The sequence below is a fragment of the Mesoplodon densirostris genome, chromosome 5 (assembly GCF_025265405.1).
Source record: "Mesoplodon densirostris isolate mMesDen1 chromosome 5, mMesDen1 primary haplotype, whole genome shotgun sequence".
Lineage (NCBI taxonomy): Eukaryota > Metazoa > Chordata > Mammalia > Artiodactyla > Ziphiidae > Mesoplodon > Mesoplodon densirostris.
Genome location: NC_082665.1, coordinates 75,463,533 through 75,482,268, shown reverse-complemented (window position 1 = coordinate 75,482,268; position 18,736 = coordinate 75,463,533).

Here is an 18,736-nt window from a genome sequence, read left to right as displayed (position 1 = left end):
AAAAGCTGCTCAACATCACTAATTATGAGAGAAATGCAAATCCAAACGACAATGAGGTATGACCTCACACCTGTTAGAATTGGCATCATCAGAAAATCTACAAACAACAAATTCTGGGGAGGGTGTGGACAAAAGGAAACCTCTTCCACTATTGGTGGGAAGGTAAATTGATACAGTCACTATGGAGAACAGTATGGAGGTTCCTTTAAAAAACTAAAAAGAGAATTACCATAGGATCCAGCAATCCCACTTCTGGGCATATACCCAGAGAAAACCATAACTCAAAAAGACACATTCACCACAATGTTCATTGCAGCACTATTTACAATAGCCAGGTAATGGAAGCAACCTAAATGCCCACAGACAGACGAATGGATAAAGATGTGGTACATATATAAAATGGAATATTACTCAGCCATAAAAAGGAATGAAACTGGGTCATTTGTAGAGAAGTCGATGGATCTAGAGACTGTCATACAGAGTCAAGTAAGTCAGAAAGAGAAAAACAAATATTCTATATTAATGCATAAAGGTGGAACCTAGAAAAATGGTACAGATGAACTTGTTTGCAGGACAGAAATAGGGACACAGAGGTAGAGAACAAACGTATGGACACCAAGTGGGGGAAGCCATGGAGTGGTGGTGGTGGGATGAGTTGGGAGATTGGGATGGACCTGTATACATTTATATGCACAAAATAGATAACTAATAATAACCTGCTGTATAAAAAAATAAATAAAATTATATTTCAAAATTTTTAAAAATAAAACAGAAGAAAGTTCTTGCATTCACACAGATGTATTTATATGAATGAATTATTCCCATGCTTATATCTATAAATACATAAAAGAGGAATAAAATCTAACTTGAACCAAGAAAGAAAAAAAACCTAAACCAAACAGTTATACAGAGGAAAACACTACCAAGGCACTTGTTCCAGCGGTAAACAATTCTGAAATTGGTCAGTGGTGGGGAATCATCTCCCATACACCCAGCAGCCCGGCCCCCCCATGCAAGGAGCGTCCTCATTGCAAAGCTGGGGGACCATGCCGAGGCCTCTGTGAGTAAACGTGAGCTGAGCCCCAGGCCAGCTGCTGCTGAACTGTTCCCACCCTTCCCAGGTAAATCACCTGAATATGTACAAGGGCTTGAAAGCCTAGAGGAAGGGCCGTGGAGCCACACCAGCGACAGCACGCAGGCCAACTTGCTGCCTGCAGGCCAGCCAGGATGGTCCTGGCCCCGGGCGCTCTTCTGGAAGCTTTCTATTTCCCTGCCTGAGATACCCCTCCTGTCCCGGCCCCCACTCCTTTTTTTCCTTCCTCAGCCCGGAGAGAAATTCCAGTGGAAGTTATGGGTGACACATCCTCTTCTTTACAGGTGGCAGCCTGGCAACTCCTGCAGAAAGTCCAGCAGAGACCCACTCACACCGGGCCACCAACAAAGCTGTGGACCCTCACACCCTCCCACCAGCACAGCCCCGAGACTGCTGATAGGGAGGATAATATGGAGTCAGGCACAGCTGCAGGGGCTATTGTTGCCTGGAGTGCTGTTTATATTGACCTCAACCCAGGCACACCAGGGGAAGGCTTGCCGGCAGGGTCAGGCTGCCCAGGTCAGCTAATCCTCAGCCCTCAGGGAATCACATTGCAGAAAAAGGACCTCGCTAAAACAGAATATTAGCCAAGGGAAAAATGGACACAATGCCATTTGCAGCACCGTAGATGAGTCTAGAGGTAATCACGTGACTTGTAGTAAGTCAGAAAGTGAAAGACACATATCGTAGTATATCACTTATAGGGGTTACGTAAAAATTGATACCAGGGCAGATATTTCCACGGAGAAGGGCAATCACAGATTCATTAAACAAACTTATGGTTCACCAATGGAAAGGTGTGAGGATTGGATTCATTACGATATCGGGGTTAACAGACATATACAAACACAGGTGAAATATATAATCACCAAAGACCTACGGAATACCAAGAGAAGACTACTCAACATTCTGTCATAATGTACATGGGAAAAGGGTCCCAGGAAGAACAGACCTATGTATATGTGTAAAAGAACCACATCTTGCACACCTACAACAAGCCAAACGTTGTCATCAAACTTGCTGTAAAAAAAATAAAAAATTAAATTAAAAACACGAACAACAAATAGTGAGACAAACTTGAGGGGCTTTCTCCTGGCACATTCCATTCTAAATTCCAATCTAGAACACGACTTCCATTGAGGCTCTGTTGCCCTAGTAACCAGATTTTGTAAGCGAGAACTGCTGCCACCTTGTTGCCGTTTCACACAACAGCAGCTTTAATCCCAGCGCTAATGGTCAGTGGATATTCAAAATCGTTGCAGGCCTGTAAATGACACCTGCCCTGAAAACAAATCCTGGGGTCATATATCGACCAAAAAATTCAAAAGACGTCCATATTTCAAAACGACAGTTTCAAGAGGCATACTTCACGCACATTAGTGTTCTGCTTCTTTTGCTTTCTCTCTTTATTGGTTAAAAAAACCGGAATGGGAAAAGGTAACCCTCAGAATAGGAGAAAACGTTCACAAATGAATCAATGGACAAAGGTTTAATCTCCAATATATATAAACAGCTCACGCAGCTTAATATTAATAAAACAAACAACCCAATACAAAAATGGGCAGAAGATCTAAATAGACGTTTCTTCAAAGAAGTCACAGAGATGGCCAAGACGCACATGAAAAGCTGCTCAACATCACTAATTATTAGAAAAATGCAAATCCAAACGACAATGTGGTATGACCTCACACCTGTTTAATTGGCATCATCAGAAAATCTACAAACAACAAATTCTGGGGAGGCTGTGGACAAAAGGAAACCCTCTTCCACTATTGGTGGGAAGGTAAATTGATACAGTCACTATGGAGAACAGTATGGAGGTTCCTTTAAAAAACTAAAAAGAGAATTACCATAGGATCCAGCAATCCCACTTCTGTGCATATACCCAGAGAAAACCATAACTCAAAAAGACACATTCACCACAATGTTCATTGCAGCACTATTTACAATAGCCAGGTAATGGAAGCAACCTAAATGACCAGAGACAGACGAATTGATAAAGATGTGGTACATATATAAAATGGAATATTACTCAGCCATAAAAAGGAATGAAACTGGGTCATTTGTAGAGAAGTCGATGGATCTAGAGACTGTCATACAGAGTCAAGTAAGTCAGAAAGAGAAAAAGAAATATTCTATATTAATGCATAAAGGTGGAAGCTAGAAAAATGGTACAGATGAACTGGTTTGCAGGGCAGAAATAGAGACACAGAGGTAGAGAACAAACGTATGGACACCAAGTGGGGGAAGCCATGGAGTGGTGGTGGGATGAGTTGGGAGATTGGGATTGACCTGTATACATGTATATGCATAAAATAGATAACTAATAATAACCTGCTGTATAAAAAAATAAATAAAATTATATTTCAAAATTTTTAAAAATAAAACAGAAGAAAGTTTTTCCATTCACACAGATGTATTTATATGAATGAATTATTCCCATGCTTATATCTATAAATACATAAAAGAGGAATAAAATCTAACTTGAACCAAGAAAGAAAAAAAACCTAAACCAAACAGTTATACAGAGGAAAACACTACCAAGGCACTTGTTCCAGCGGTAAACAATTCTGAAATTGGTCAGTGGTGGGGAATCATCTCCCATACAACCAGCAGCCCGGCCCCCCCATGCAAGGAGCGTCCTCATTGCAAAGCTGGGGGACCATGCCGAGGCCTCTGTGAGAAAACCTGAGCTGAACCCCAGGCCAGCTGCTGCTGAACTGTTCCCACCCTTCCCAGGTAAAACACCTGAATATGTACAAGGACTTGAAAGCCTAGAGGAAGGGCCGTGGAGCCACACCAGCGACATCACGCAGGCCAACTTGCTGCCTGCAGGCCAGCCAGGATGGTCCTGGCCCCGGGCGCTCTTCTGGAAGCTTTCCATTTCGCTGCCTGATATACCCCTCCTGTCCCGGCCCCCACTCCTTTTTCTCCTTCCTCAGCCCGGAGAGAAATTCCAGTGGAAGTTATGGGTGACACATCCTCTTCTTTACAGGTGGCAGCCTGGCAACTCCTGCAGAAAGTCCAGCAGAGCCCCACTCACACCGGGCCACCAAAAAAGCTGTGGACCCTCACACCCTCCCACCAGCACAGCCCCGAGACTGCTGATGGGGCAGAGAATATGGAGTCAGGCACAGTGGCAGGGGCTAATGTTGCCTGGAGTGCTGTTTATATTGACCTCAACCCAGGCACACCTGGGGAGGGCTTGCCAGCAGGGTCAGGCTGCCCAGGTCAGCTAATCCTCAGCCCTCAGGGAATCACATTGCAGAAAAAGGACCTCGCTAAGACAGAATATTAGCCAAGGGAAAAAAGGACACAATGCCATTTGCAGCACCGTAGATGAGTCTAGAGGTAATCACATGACTTGTAGTAAGTCAGAAAGTGAAAGACACATATCGTAGGATATCACTTATAGGTGTTACGTAAAAATTGATACCAGGGCAGATATTTCCACGGAGAAGGGCAATCACAGATTCATTAAACAAACTTATGGTTCACCAATGGAAAGGTGTGAGGATTGGATTCATTACTATATCGGGGTTAACAGACATATACAAACACAGGTGAAATATATAATCACCAAAGACCTACGGAATACCAAGAGAAGACTATTCAACATTCTGTCATAACGTACATGGGAAAAGGGTCCCAGGAAGAACAGACCTATGTATATGTGTAAAAGAACCACATCTTGCACACCTACAACAAGCCAAACGTTGTCATCAAACTTGCTGTAATAAAAAATAAAAAATTAAATTAAAAACACGAACAAGAAGTAGTGAGACAAACTTGAGGGGCTTTCTCCTGGCACATTCCTTTCTAAATTCCAATCTAGAACACGACTTCCATTGAGGCTCTGATGCCCTAGTAACCAGATTTGGTAAGGGAGAACTGCTGCCACCTTGTGGCCGTTTCACACAACAGCAGCTTTAATCCCAGCGCTAATGGTCAGTGGATATTCAAAATCGTTGCTGGCCTGTAAATGACACCTGCCCTGAAAACAAATCCTGGGGTCATATATTGACCAAAAAATTCAAAAGACGTCCATATTTCAAAACGACAGTTTCAAGAGGCATATTTCACGCACATCAGTGTTCTGCTTCTTTTGCTTTCTTTCTTTTTTGGTTAAAAAAACGGGAATGGAAAAAGGCAACCCTCAGAATGGGCAAAAACGTTTGCAAACGAATCAATGGACAAAGGTTTAATCTCCAATATATATAAACAGCTCACGCAGCTTAATATTAATAAAACAAACAACCCAATACAAAAATGGGCAGAAGATCTAAATAGACGTTTCTTCAAAGAAGTCACAGAGATGGCCAAGACGCACATGAAAAGCTGCTCAACATCACTAATTATTAGAGAAATGCAAATCCAAACGACAATGAGGTATGACCTCACACCTGTTAGAATCGGCATCATCAGAAAATTTACAAACAACAAATTCTGGGGAGGGTGTGGACAAAAGGAAACCCTCTTCCACTATTGGTGGGAAGGTAAATTGATACAGTCACTATGGAGAACAGTATGGAGGTTCCTTTAAAAAACTAAAAAGAGAATTACCATAGGATCCAGCAATCCCACTTCTGGGCATATACCCAGAGAAAACCATAACTCAAAAAGACACATTCACCACAATGTTCATTGCAGCACTATTTACAATAGCCAGGTAATGGAAGCAACCTAAATGCCCACAGACAGACGAGTGGATAAAGATGTGGTACATATATAAAATGGAATATTACTCAGCCATAAAAAGGAATGAAACTGGGTCATTTGTAGAGAAGTCGATGGATCTAGAGACTGTCATACAGAGTCAAGTAAGTCAGAAAGAGAAAAACAAATATTCTATATTAATGCATAAAGGTGGAAGCTAGAAAAATGGTACAGATGAACTTGTTTGCAGGGCAGAAATAGAGACACAGAGGTAGAGAACAAACGTATGGACACCAAGTGGGGGAAGCCATGGAGTGGTGGTGGTGGGATGAGTTGGGAGATTGGGATGGACCTGTATACATGTATATGCACAAAATAGATAACTAATAATAACCTGCTGTATAAAAAAATAAATAAACTTATATTTCAAAATTTTTAAAAATAAAACAGAAGAAAGTTCTTGCATTCACACAGATGTATTTATATGAATGAATTATTCCCATGCTTATATCTATAAATACATAAAAGAGGAATAAAATCTAACTTGAACCAAGAAAGAAAAAAAACCTAAACCAAACAGTTATACAGAGGAAAACACTACCAAGGCACTTGTTCCAGCGGTAAACAATTCTGAAATTGGTCAGTGGTGGGGAATCATCTCCCATACACCCAGCAGCCCCACTCCCCCATGCAGGGAGCGTCCTCATTGCAAAGCTGGGGGACCATGCCAAGGCCTCTGTGAGTAAACGTGAGCTGAGCCCCAGGCCAGCTGCTGCTGAACTGTTCCCACCCTTCCCAGGTAAAACACCTGAATATGTACAAGGGCTTGAAAGCCTAGAGGAAGGGCCGTGGAGCCACACCAGCGACAGCACACAGGCCAACTTGCTGCCTGCAGGCCAGCCAGGATGGTCCTGGCCCCGGGTGCTCTTCTGGAAGCTTTCCATTTCCCTGCCTGAGATATCCCTCCTGTCCCGGCCCCCACTCCTTTTTTTCCTTCCTCAGCCCGGAGAGAAATTCCAGTGGAAGTTATGGGTGACACATCCTCTTCTTTACAGGTGGCAGCCTGGCAACTCCTGCAGAAAGTCCAGCAGAGCCCCACTCACACCGGGCCACCAACAAAGCTGTGGACCCTCACACCCTCCCACCAGCACAGCCCCGAGACTGCTGATGGGGAGGAGAATATGGAGTCAGGCACAGCTGCAGGGGCTATTGTTGCCTGGAGTGCTGTTTATATTGACCTCAACCCAGGCACACCTGGGGAGGGCTTGCCGGCAGGGTCAGGCTGCCCAGGTCAGCTAATCCTCAGCCCTCAGGGAATCACATTGCAGAAAAGGGACCTCGCTAAGACAGAATATTAGCCAAGGGAAAAAAGGACACAATGCCATTTGCAGCACCGTAGATGAGTCTAGAGGTAATCACGTGACTTGTAGTAAGTCAGAAAGTGAAAGACACATATCGTAGGATATCACTTATAGGTGTTACGTAAAAATTGATACCAGGGCAGATATTTCCACGGAGAAGGGCAATCACAGATTCATTAAACAAACTTATGGTTCACCAATGGAAATGTGTGAGGATTGGATTCATTATGATATCGGGGTTAACAGACATATACAAACACAGGTGAAATATATAATCACCAAAGACCTACGGAATACCAAGAGAAGACTACTCAACATTCTGTCATAATGTACATGGGAAAAGGGTCCCAGGAAGAACAGACCTATGTATATGTGTAAAAGAACCACATCTTGCACACCTACAAAAAGCCAAACGTTGTCATCAAACTTGCTGTAAAAAAAATAAAAAATTAAATTAAAAACACGAACAAGAAGTAGTGAGACAAACTTGAGAGGCTTTCTCCTGGCACATTCCATTCTAAATTCCAATCTAGAACACGACTTCCATTGAGGCTCTGTTGCCCTAGTAACCAGATTTGGTAAGCGAGAACTGCTGCCACCTGGTGGCCGTTTCACACAACAGCAGCTTTAATCCCAGCGCTAATGGTCAGTGGATTATCAAAATCGTTGCAGGCCTGTAAATGACACCTGCCCTGAAAACAAATCCTGGGGTCATATATCGACCAAAAAATTCAAAAGACGTCCATATTTCAAAACGACAGTTTCAAGAGGCATACTTCACGCACATTAGTGTTCTGCTTCTTTTGCTTTCTCTCTTTATTGGTTAAAAAAACCGGAATGGGAAAAGGTAACCCTCAGAATAGGAGAAAGCGTTCACAAATGAATCAATGGACAAAGGTTTAATCTCCAATATATATAAACAGCTCACGCAGCTTAATATTAATAAAACAAACAACCCAATACAAAAATGGGCAGAAGATCTAAATAGACGTTTCTTCAAAGAAGTCACAGAGATGGCCAAGACGCACATGAAAAGCTGCTCAACATCACTAATTATTAGAAAAATGCAAATCCAAACGACAATGTGGTATGACCTCACACCTGTTAGAATTGGCATCATCAGAAAATCTACAAACAACAAATTCTGGGGAGGCTGTGGACAAAAGGAAACCCTCTTCCACTATTGGTGGGAAGGTAAATTGATACAGTCACTATGGAGAACAGTATGGAGGTTCCTTTAAAAAACTAAAAAGAGAATTACCATAGGATCCAGCAATCCCACTTCTGTGCATATACCCAGAGAAAACCATAACTCAAAAAGACACATTCACCACAAAGTTCATTGCAGCACTATTTACAATAGCCAGGTAATGGAAGCAACCTAAATGACCACAGACAGACGAATTGATAAAGATGTGGTACATATATAAAATGGAATATTACTCAGCCATAAAAAGGAATGAAACTGGGTCATTTGTAGAGAAGTCGATGGATCTAGAGACTGTCATACAGAGTCAAGTAAGTCAGAAAGAGAAAAAGAAATATTCTATATTAATGCATAAACGTGGAAGCTAGAAAAATGGTACAGATGAACTGGTTTGCAGGGCAGAAATAGAGACACAGAGGTAGAGAACAAACGTATGGACACCAAGTGGGGGAAGCCATGGAGTGGTGGTGGGATGAGTTGGGAGATTGGGATTGACCTGTATACATGTATATGCATAAAATAGATAACTAATAATAACCTGCTGTATAAAAAAATAAATAAAATTATATTTCAAAATTTTTAAAAATAAAACAGAAGAAAGTTTTTCCATTCACACAGATGTATTTATATGAATGAATTATTCCCATGCTTATATCTATAAATACATAAAAGAGGAATAAAATCTAACTTGAACCAAGAAAGAAAAAAAACCTAAACCAAACAGTTATACAGAGGAAAACACTACCAAGGCACTTGTTCCAGCGGTAAACAATTCTGAAATTGGTCAGTGGTGGGGAATCATCTCCCATACAACCAGCAGCCCGGCCCCCCCATGCAAGGAGCGTCCTCATTGCAAAGCTGGGGGACCATGCCGAGGCCTCTGTGAGAAAACCTGAGATGAACCCCAGGCCAGCTGCTGCTGAACTGTTCCCACCCTTCCCAGGTAAAACACCTGAATATGTACAAGGACTTGAAAGCCTAGAGGAAGGGCCGTGGAGCCACACCAGCGACATCACGCAGGCCAACTTGCTGCCTGCAGGCCAGCCAGGATGGTCCTGGCCCCGGGCGCTCTTCTGGAAGCTTTCCATTTCGCTGCCTGATATACCCCTCCTGTCCCGGCCCCCACTCCTTTTTTTCCTTCCTCAGCCCGGAGAGAAATTCCAGTGGAAGTTATGGGTGACACATCCTCTTCTTTACAAGTGGCAGCCTGGCAACTCCTGCAGAAAGTCCAGCAGAGCCCCACTCACACCGGGCCACCAAAAAAGCCGTGGACCCTCACACCCTCCCACCAGCACAGCCCCGAGACTGCTGATGGGGCAGAGAATATGGAGTCAGGCACAGTGGCAGGGGCTAATGTTGCCTGGAGTGCTGTTTATATTGACCTCAACCCAGGCACACCTGGGGAGGGCTTGCCGGCAGGGTCAGGCTGCCCAGGTCAGCTAATCCTCAGCCCTCAGGGAATCACATTGCAGAAAAAGGACCTCGCTAAGACAGAATATTAGCCAAGGGAAAAAAGGACACAATGCCATTTGCAGCACCGTAGATGAGTCTAGAGGTAATCACGTGACTTGTAGTAAGTCAGAAAGTGAAAGACACATATCGTAGGATATCACTTATAGGTGTTACGTAAAAATTGATACCAGGGCAGATATTTCCACGGAGAAGGGCAATCACAGATTCATTAAACAAACTTATGGTTCACCAATGGAAAGGTGTGAGGATTGGATTCATTACTATATCGGGGTTAACAGACATATACAAACACAGGTGAAATATATAATCACCAAAGACCTACGGAATACCAAGAGAAGACTATTCAACATTCTGTCATAACGTACATGGGAAAAGGGTCCCAGGAAGAACAGACCTATGTATATGTGTAAAAGAACCACATCTTGCACACCTACAACAAGCCAAACGTTGTCATCAAACTTGCTGTAATAAAAAATAAAAAATTAAATTAAAAACACGAACAAGAAGTAGTGAGACAAACTTGAGGGGCTTTCTCCTGGCACATTCCTTTCTAAATTCCAATCTAGAACACGACTTCCATTGAGGCTCTGATGCCCTAGTAACCAGATTTGGTAAGGGAGAACTGCTGCCACCTTGTGGCCGTTTCACACAACAGCAGCTTTAATCCCAGCGCTAATGGTCAGTGGATATTCAAAATCGTTGCAGGCCTGTAAATGACACCTGCCCTGAAAACAAATCCTGGGGTCATATATTGACCAAAAAATTCAAAAGACGTCCATATTTCAAAACGACAGTTTCAAGAGGCATATTTCACGCACATCAGTGTTCTGCTTCTTTTGCTTTCTTTCTTTTTTGGTTAAAAAAACGGGAATGGAAAAAGGCAACCCTCAGAATGGGCAAAAACGTTTGCAAACGAATCAATGGACAAAGGTTTAATCTCCAATATATATAAACAGCTCACGCAGCTTAATATTAATAAAACAAACAACCCAATACAAAAATGGGCAGAAGATCTAAATAGACGTTTCTTCAAAGAAGTCACAGAGATGGCCAAGACGCACATGAAAAGCTGCTCAACATCACTAATTATTAGAGAAATGCAAATCCAAACGACAATGAGGTATGACCTCACACCTGTTAGAATCGGCATCATCAGAAAATTTACAAACAACAAATTCTGGGGAGGGTGTGGACAAAAGGAAACCCTCTTCCACTATTGGTGGGAAGGTAAATTGATACAGTCACTATGGAGAACAGTATGGAGGTTCCTTTAAAAAACTAAAAAGAGAATTACCATAGGATCCAGCAATCCCACTTCTGGGCATATACCCAGAGAAAACCATAACTCAAAAAGACACATTCACCACAATGTTCATTGCAGCACTATTTACAATAGCCAGGTAATGGAAGCAACCTAAATGCCCACAGACAGACGAGTGGATAAAGATGTGGTACATATATAAAATGGAATATTACTCAGCCATAAAAAGGAATGAAACTGGGTCATTTGTAGAGAAGTCGATGGATCTAGAGAGTGTCATACAGAGTCAAGTAAGTCAGAAAGAGAAAAACAAATATTCTATATTAATGCATAAAGGTGGAAGCTAGAAAAATGGTACAGATGAACTTGTTTGCAGGGCAGAAATAGAGACACAGAGGTAGAGAACAAACGTATGGACACCAAGTGGGGGAAGCCATGGAGTGGTGGTGGTGGGATGAGTTGGGAGATTGGGATGGACCTGTATACATGTATATGCACAAAATAGATAACTAATAATAACCTGCTGTATAAAAAAATAAATAAACTTATATTTCAAAATTTTTAAAAATAAAACAGAAGAAAGTTCTTGCATTCACACAGATGTATTTATATGAATGAATTATTCCCATGCTTATATCTATAAATACATAAAAGAGGAATAAAATCTAACTTGAACCAAGAAAGAAAAAAAAACCTAAACCAAACAGTTATACAGAGGAAAACACTACCAAGGCACTTGTTCCAGCGGTAAACAATTCTGAAATTGGTCAGTGGTGGGGAATCATCTCCCATACACCCAGCAGCCCCACTCCCCCATGCAAGGAGCGTCCTCATTGCAAAGCTGGGGGACCATGCCGAGGCCTCTGTGAGTAAACGTGAGCTGAGCCCCAGGCCAGCTGCTGCTGAACTGTTCCCACCCTTCCCAGGTAAAACACCTGAATATGTACAAGGGCTTGAAAGCCTAGAGGAAGGGCCGTGGAGCCACACCAGCGACAGCACACAGGCCAACTTGCTGCCTGCAGGCCAGCCAGGATGGTCCTGGCCCCGGGTGCTCTTCTGGAAGCTTTCCATTTCCCTGCCTGAGATATCCCTCCTGTCCCGGCCCCCACTCCTTTTTTTCCTTCCTCAGCCCGGAGAGAAATTCCAGTGGAAGTTATGGGTGACACATCCTCTTCTTTACAGGTGGCAGCCTGGCAACTCCTGCAGAAAGTCCAGCAGAGCCCCACTCACACCGGGCCACCAACAAAGCTGTGGACCATCACACCCTCCCACCAGCACAGCCCCGAGACTGCTGATGGGGAGGAGAATATGGAGTCAGGCACAGCTGCAGGGGCTATTGTTGCCTGGAGTGCTGTTTATATTGACCTCAACCCAGGCACACCTGGGGAGGGCTTGCCGGCAGGGTCAGGCTGCCCAGGTCAGCTAATCCTCAGCCCTCAGGGAATCACATTGCAGAAAAGGGACCTCGCTAAGACAGAATATTAGCCAAGGGAAAAAAGGACACAATGCCATTTGCAGCACCGTAGATGAGTCTAGAGGTAATCACGTGACTTGTAGTAAGTCAGAAAGTGAAAGACACATATCGTAGGATATCACTTATAGGTGTTACGTAAAAATTGATACCAGGGCAGATATTTCCACGGAGAAGGGCAATCACAGATTCATTAAACAAACTTATGGTTCACCAATGGAAAGGTGTGAGGATTGGATTCATTATGATATCGGGGTTAACAGACATATACAAACACAGGTGAAATATATAATCACCAAAGACCTACGGAATACCAAGAGAAGACTACTCAACATTCTGTCATAATGTACATGGGAAAAGGGTCCCAGGAAGAACAGACCTATGTATATGTGTAAAAGAACCACATCTTGCACACCTACAAAAAGCCAAACGTTGTCATCAAACTTGCTGTAAAAAAAATAAAAAATTAAATTAAAAACACGAACAAGAAGTAGTGAGACAAACTTGAGAGGCTTTCTCCTGGCACATTCCATTCTAAATTCCAATCTAGAACACGACTTCCATTGAGGCTCTGTTGCCCTAGTAACCAGATTTGGTAAGCGAGAACTGCTGCCACCTGGTGGCCGTTTCACACAACAGCAGCTTTAATCCCAGCGCTAATGGTCAGTGGATAATCAAAATCGTTGCAGGCCTGTAAATGACACCTGCCCTGAAAACAAATCCTGGGGTCATATATCGACCAAAAAATTCAAAAGACGTCCATATTTCAAAACGACAGTTTCAAGAGGCATACTTCACGCACATTAGTGTTCTGCTTCTTTTGCTTTCTTTCTTTTTCGGTTAAAAAAACCGGAATGGGAAAAGGTAACCCCCAGAATGGGAGAAAACGTTCACAAATGAATCAATGGACAAAGGTTTAATCTCCAATATATATAAACAGCTCACGCAGCTTAATATTAATAAAACAAACAACCCAATACAAAAATGGGCAGAAGATCTAAATAGACGTTTCTTCATAGAAGTCACAGAGATGGCCAAGACGCACATGAAAAGCTGCTCAACATCACTAATTATTAGAGAAATGCAAATCCAAACGACAATGAGGTATGACCCCTCACACCTGTTAGAATCGGCATCATCAGAAAATCTACAAACAACAAATTCTGGGGAGGGTGTGGACAAAAGGAACCCTCTTCCACTATTGGTGGGAAGGTAAATTGATACAGTCACTATGGAGAACAGTATGGAGGTTCCTTTAAAATACTAAAAAGAGAATTACCATAGGATCCAGCAATCCCACTTCTTGGCATATACCCAGAGAAAACCATAACTCAAAATGACACATTCACCACAATGTTCATTGCAGCACTATTTACAATAGCCAGGTAATGGAAGCAACCTAAATGCCCACAGACAGACGAATGGATAAAGATGTGGTACATATATAAAATGGAATATTACTCAGCCATAAAAAGGAATGAAACTGGGTCATTTGTAGAGAAGTCGATGGATCTAGAGACTGTCATACAGAGTCAAGTAAGTCAGAAAGAGAAAAAGAAATATTCTATATTAATGCATAAAGGTGGAAGCTAGAAAAATGGTACAGATGAACTGGTTTGCAGGGCAGAAATAGAGACACAGAGGTAGAGAACAAACATATGGACACCAAGTGGGGGAAGCCATGGAGTGGTGGTGGTGGGATGAGTTGGGAGATTGGGATTGACCTGTATACATGTATATGCATAAAATAGATAACTAATAATAACCTGCTGTATAAAAAAATAAATAAAATTATATTTCAAAATTTTTAAAAAAACAGAAGAAAGTTCTTCCATTCACACAGATGTATTTATATGAATGAATTATTCCCATGCTTATATCTATAAATACATAAAAGAGGAATAAAATCTAACTTGAACCAAGAAAGAAAAAAAACCTAAACCAAACAGTTATACAGAGGAAAACACTACCAAGGCACTTGTTCCAGCGGTAAACAATTCTGAAATTGGTCAGTGGTGGGGAATCATCTCCCATACAACCAGCAGCCCCGCCCCCCCATGCAAGGAGCGTCCTCATTGCAAAGCTGGGGGACCATGCCGAGGCCTCTGTGAGTAAACGTGAGCTGAGTCCCAGGCCAGCTGCTGCTGAACTGTTCCCACCCTTCGCAGGTAAAACACCTGAATATGTACAAGGGCTTGAAAGCCTAGAGGAAGGGCCGTGGAGCCACACCAGCGACATCACGCAGGCCAACTTGCTGCCTGCAGGCCAGCCAGGATGGTCCTGGCCCCGGGCACTCTTCTGGAAGCTTTCCATTTCCCTGCCTGAGATACCCCTCCTGTCCCGGCCCCCACTCCTTTTTTTCCTTCCTCAGCCCGGAGAGAAATTCCAGTGGAAGTTATGGGTGACACATCCTCTTCTTTACAGGTGGCAGCCTGGCAACTCCTGCAGAAAGTCCAGCAGAGCCCCACTCACACCGGGCCACCAACAAAGCTGTGGACCCTCACACCCTCCCACCAGCACAGCCCCGAGACTGCTGATAGGGAGGATAATATGGAGTCAGGCACAGCTGCAGGGGCTATTGTTGCCTGGAGTGCTGTTTATATTGACCTCAACCCAGGCACACCTGGGGAGGGCTTGCCGGCAGGGTCAGGCTGCCCAGGTCAGCTAATCCTCAGCCCTCAGGGAATCACATTGCAGAAAAAGGACCTCGCTAAAACAGAATATTAGCCAAGGGAAAAATTGACACAATGCTATTTGCAGCACCGTAGATGAGTCTAGAGGTAATCCCGTGACTTGTAGTAAGTCAGAAAGTGAAAGACACATATCGTAGGATATCACTTATAGGGGTTACGTAAAAATTGATACCAGGGCAGATATTTCCACGGAGAAGGGCAATCACAGATTCATTAAACAAACTTATGGTTCACCAATGGAAAGGTGTGAGGATTGGATTCATTACGATATCGGGGTTAACAGACATATACAAACACAGGTGAAATATATAATCACCAAAGACCTACGGAATACCAAGAGAAGACTACTCAACATTCTGTCATAATGTACATGGGAAAAGGGTCCCAGGAAGAACAGACCTATGTATATGTGTAAAAGAACCACATCTTGCACACCTACAACAAGCCAAACGTTGTCATCAAACTTGCTGTAAAAAAAATAAAAAATTAAATTAAAAACACGAACAAGAAGTAGTGAGACAAACTTGAGGGGCTTTCTCCTGGCACATTCCTTTCTAAATTCCAATCTAGAACACGACTTCCATTGAGGCTCTGATGCCCTAGGAACCAGATTTGGTAAGGGAGAACTGCTGCCACCTTGTGGCCGTTTCACACAGCAGCAACTTTAATCCCAGCGCTAATGGTCAGTGGATATTCAAAATCGTTGCAGGCCTGTAAATGACACCTGCCCTGAAAACAAATCCTGGGGTCATATATTGACCAAAAAATTCAAAAGACGTCCATATTTCAAAACGACAGTTTCAAGAGGCATATTTCACGCACATCAGTGTTCTGCTTCTTTTGCTTTCTTTCTTTTTTGGTTAAAAAAACGGGAATGGAAAAAGGCAACCCTCAGAATGGGCAAAAACGTTTGCAAACGAATCAATGGACAAAGGTTTAATCTCCAATATATATAAACAGCTCACGCAGCTTAATATTAATAAAACAAACAACCCAATACAAAAATGGGCAGAAGATCTAAATAGACGTTTCTTCAAAGAAGTCACAGAGATGGCCAAGACGCACATGAAAAGCTGCTCAACATCACTAATTATTAGAGAAATGCAAATCGAAACGACAATGAGGTATGACCTCACACCTGTTAGAATCGGCATCATCAGAAAATTTACAAACAACAAATTCTGGGGAGGGTGTGGACAAAAGGAAACCCTCTTCCACTATTGGTGGGAAGGTAAATTGATACAGTCACTATGGAGAACAGTATGGAGGTTCCTTTAAAAAACTAAAAAGAGAATTACCATAGGATCCAGCAATCCCACTTCTGGGCATATACCCAGAGAAAACCATAACTCAAAAAGACACATTCACCACAATGTTCATTGCAGCACTATTTACAATAGCCAGGTAATGGAAGCAACCTAAATGCCCACAGACAGACGAGTGGATAAAGATGTGGTACATATATAAAATGGAATATTACTCAGCCATAAAAAGGAATGAAACTGGGTCATTTGTAGAGAAGTCGATGGATCTAGAGACTGTCATACAGAGTCAAGTAAGTCAGAAAGAGAAAAACAAATATTCTATATTAATGCATAAAGGTGGAAGCTAGAAAAATGGTACAGATGAACTTGTTTGCAGGGCAGAAATAGAGACACAGAGGTAGAAAACAAACGTATGGACACCAAGTGGGGGAAGCCATGGAGTGGTGGTGGTGGGATGAGTTGGGAGATTGGGATGGACCTGTATACATGTATATGCACAAAATAGATAACTAATAATAACCTGCTGTATAAAAAAATAAATAAACTTATATTTCAAAATTTTTAAAAATAAAACAGAAGAAAGTTCTTGCATTCACACAGATGTATTTATATGAATGAATTATTCCCATGCTTATATCTATAAATACATAAAAGAGGAATAAAATCTAACTTGAACCAAGAAAGAAAAAAAACCTAAACCAAACAGTTATACAGAGGAAAACACTACCAAGGCACTTGTTCCAGCGGTAAACAATTCTGAAATTGGTCAGTGGTGGGGAATCATCTCCCATACACCCAGCAGCCCCGCCCCCCCATGCAAGGAGCGTCCTCATTGCAAAGCTGGGGGACCATGCCGAGGCCTCTGTGAGTAAACGTGAGCTGAGCCCCAGGCCAGCTGCTGCTGAACTGTTCCCACCCTTCCCTGGTAAAACACCTGAATATGTACAAGGGCTTGAAAGCCTAGAGGAAGGGCCGTGGAGCCACACCAGCGACAGCACGCAGGCTAACTTGCTGCCTGCAGGCCAGCCAGGATGGTCCTGGCCCCGGGCACTCTTCTGGAAGCTTTCCATTTCCCTGCCTGAGATACCCCTCCTGTCCCGGCCCCCACTCCTTTTTTTCCTTCCTCAGCCCGGAGAGAAATTCCAGTGGAAGTTATGGGTGACACATCCTCTTCTTTACAGGTGGCAGCCTGGCAACTCCTGCAGAAAGTCCAGCAGAGCCCCACTCACACCGGGCCACCAACAAAGCTGTGGACGCTCACACCCTCCCACCAGCACAGCCCCGAGACTGCTGATAGGGAGGATAATATGGAGTCAGGCACAGCTGCAGGGGCTATTGTTGCCTGGAGTGCTGTTTATATTGACCTCAACCCAGGCACACCTGGGGAGGGCTTGCCGGCAGGGTCAGGCTGCCCAGGTCAGCTAATCCTCAGCCCTCAGGGAATCACATTGCAGAAAAAGGACCTCGCTAAAACAGAATATTAGCCAAGGGAAAAATTGACACAATGCCATTTGCAGCACCGTAGATGAGTCTAGAGGTAATCACGTGACTTGTAGTAAGTCAGAAAGTGAAAGACACATATCGTAGGATATCACTTATAGGGGTTACATAAAAATTGATACCAGGGCAGATATTTCCACGGAGAAGGGCAATCACAGATTCATTAAACAAACTTATGGTTCACCAATGGAAAGGTGTGAGGATTGGATTCATTACGATATCGGGGTTAACAGACATATACAAACACAGGTGAAATATATAATCACCAAAGACCTACGGAATACCAAGAGAAGACTACTCAACATTCTGTCATAATGTACATGGGAAAAGGGTCCCAGGAAGAACAGACCTATGTATATGTGTAAAAGAACCACATCTTGCACACCTACAACAAGCCAAACGTTGTCATCAAACTTGCTGTAAAAAAAATAAAAAATTAAATTAAAAACACGAACAAGAAGTAGTGAGACAAACTTGAGGGGCTTTCTCCTGGCACATTCCATTCTAAATTCCAATCTAGAACACGACTTCCATTGAGGCTCTGTTGCCCTAGTAACCTGATTTGGTAAGCGAGAACTGCTGCCACCTTGTGGCCGTTTCACACAACAGCAGCTTTAATCCCAGCGCTAATGGTCAGTGGATATTCAAAATCGTTGCAGGCCTGTAAATGACACCTGCCCTGAAAACAAATCCTGGGGTCATATATTGACCAAAAAATTCAAAAGACGTCCATATTTCAAAACGACAGTTTCAAGA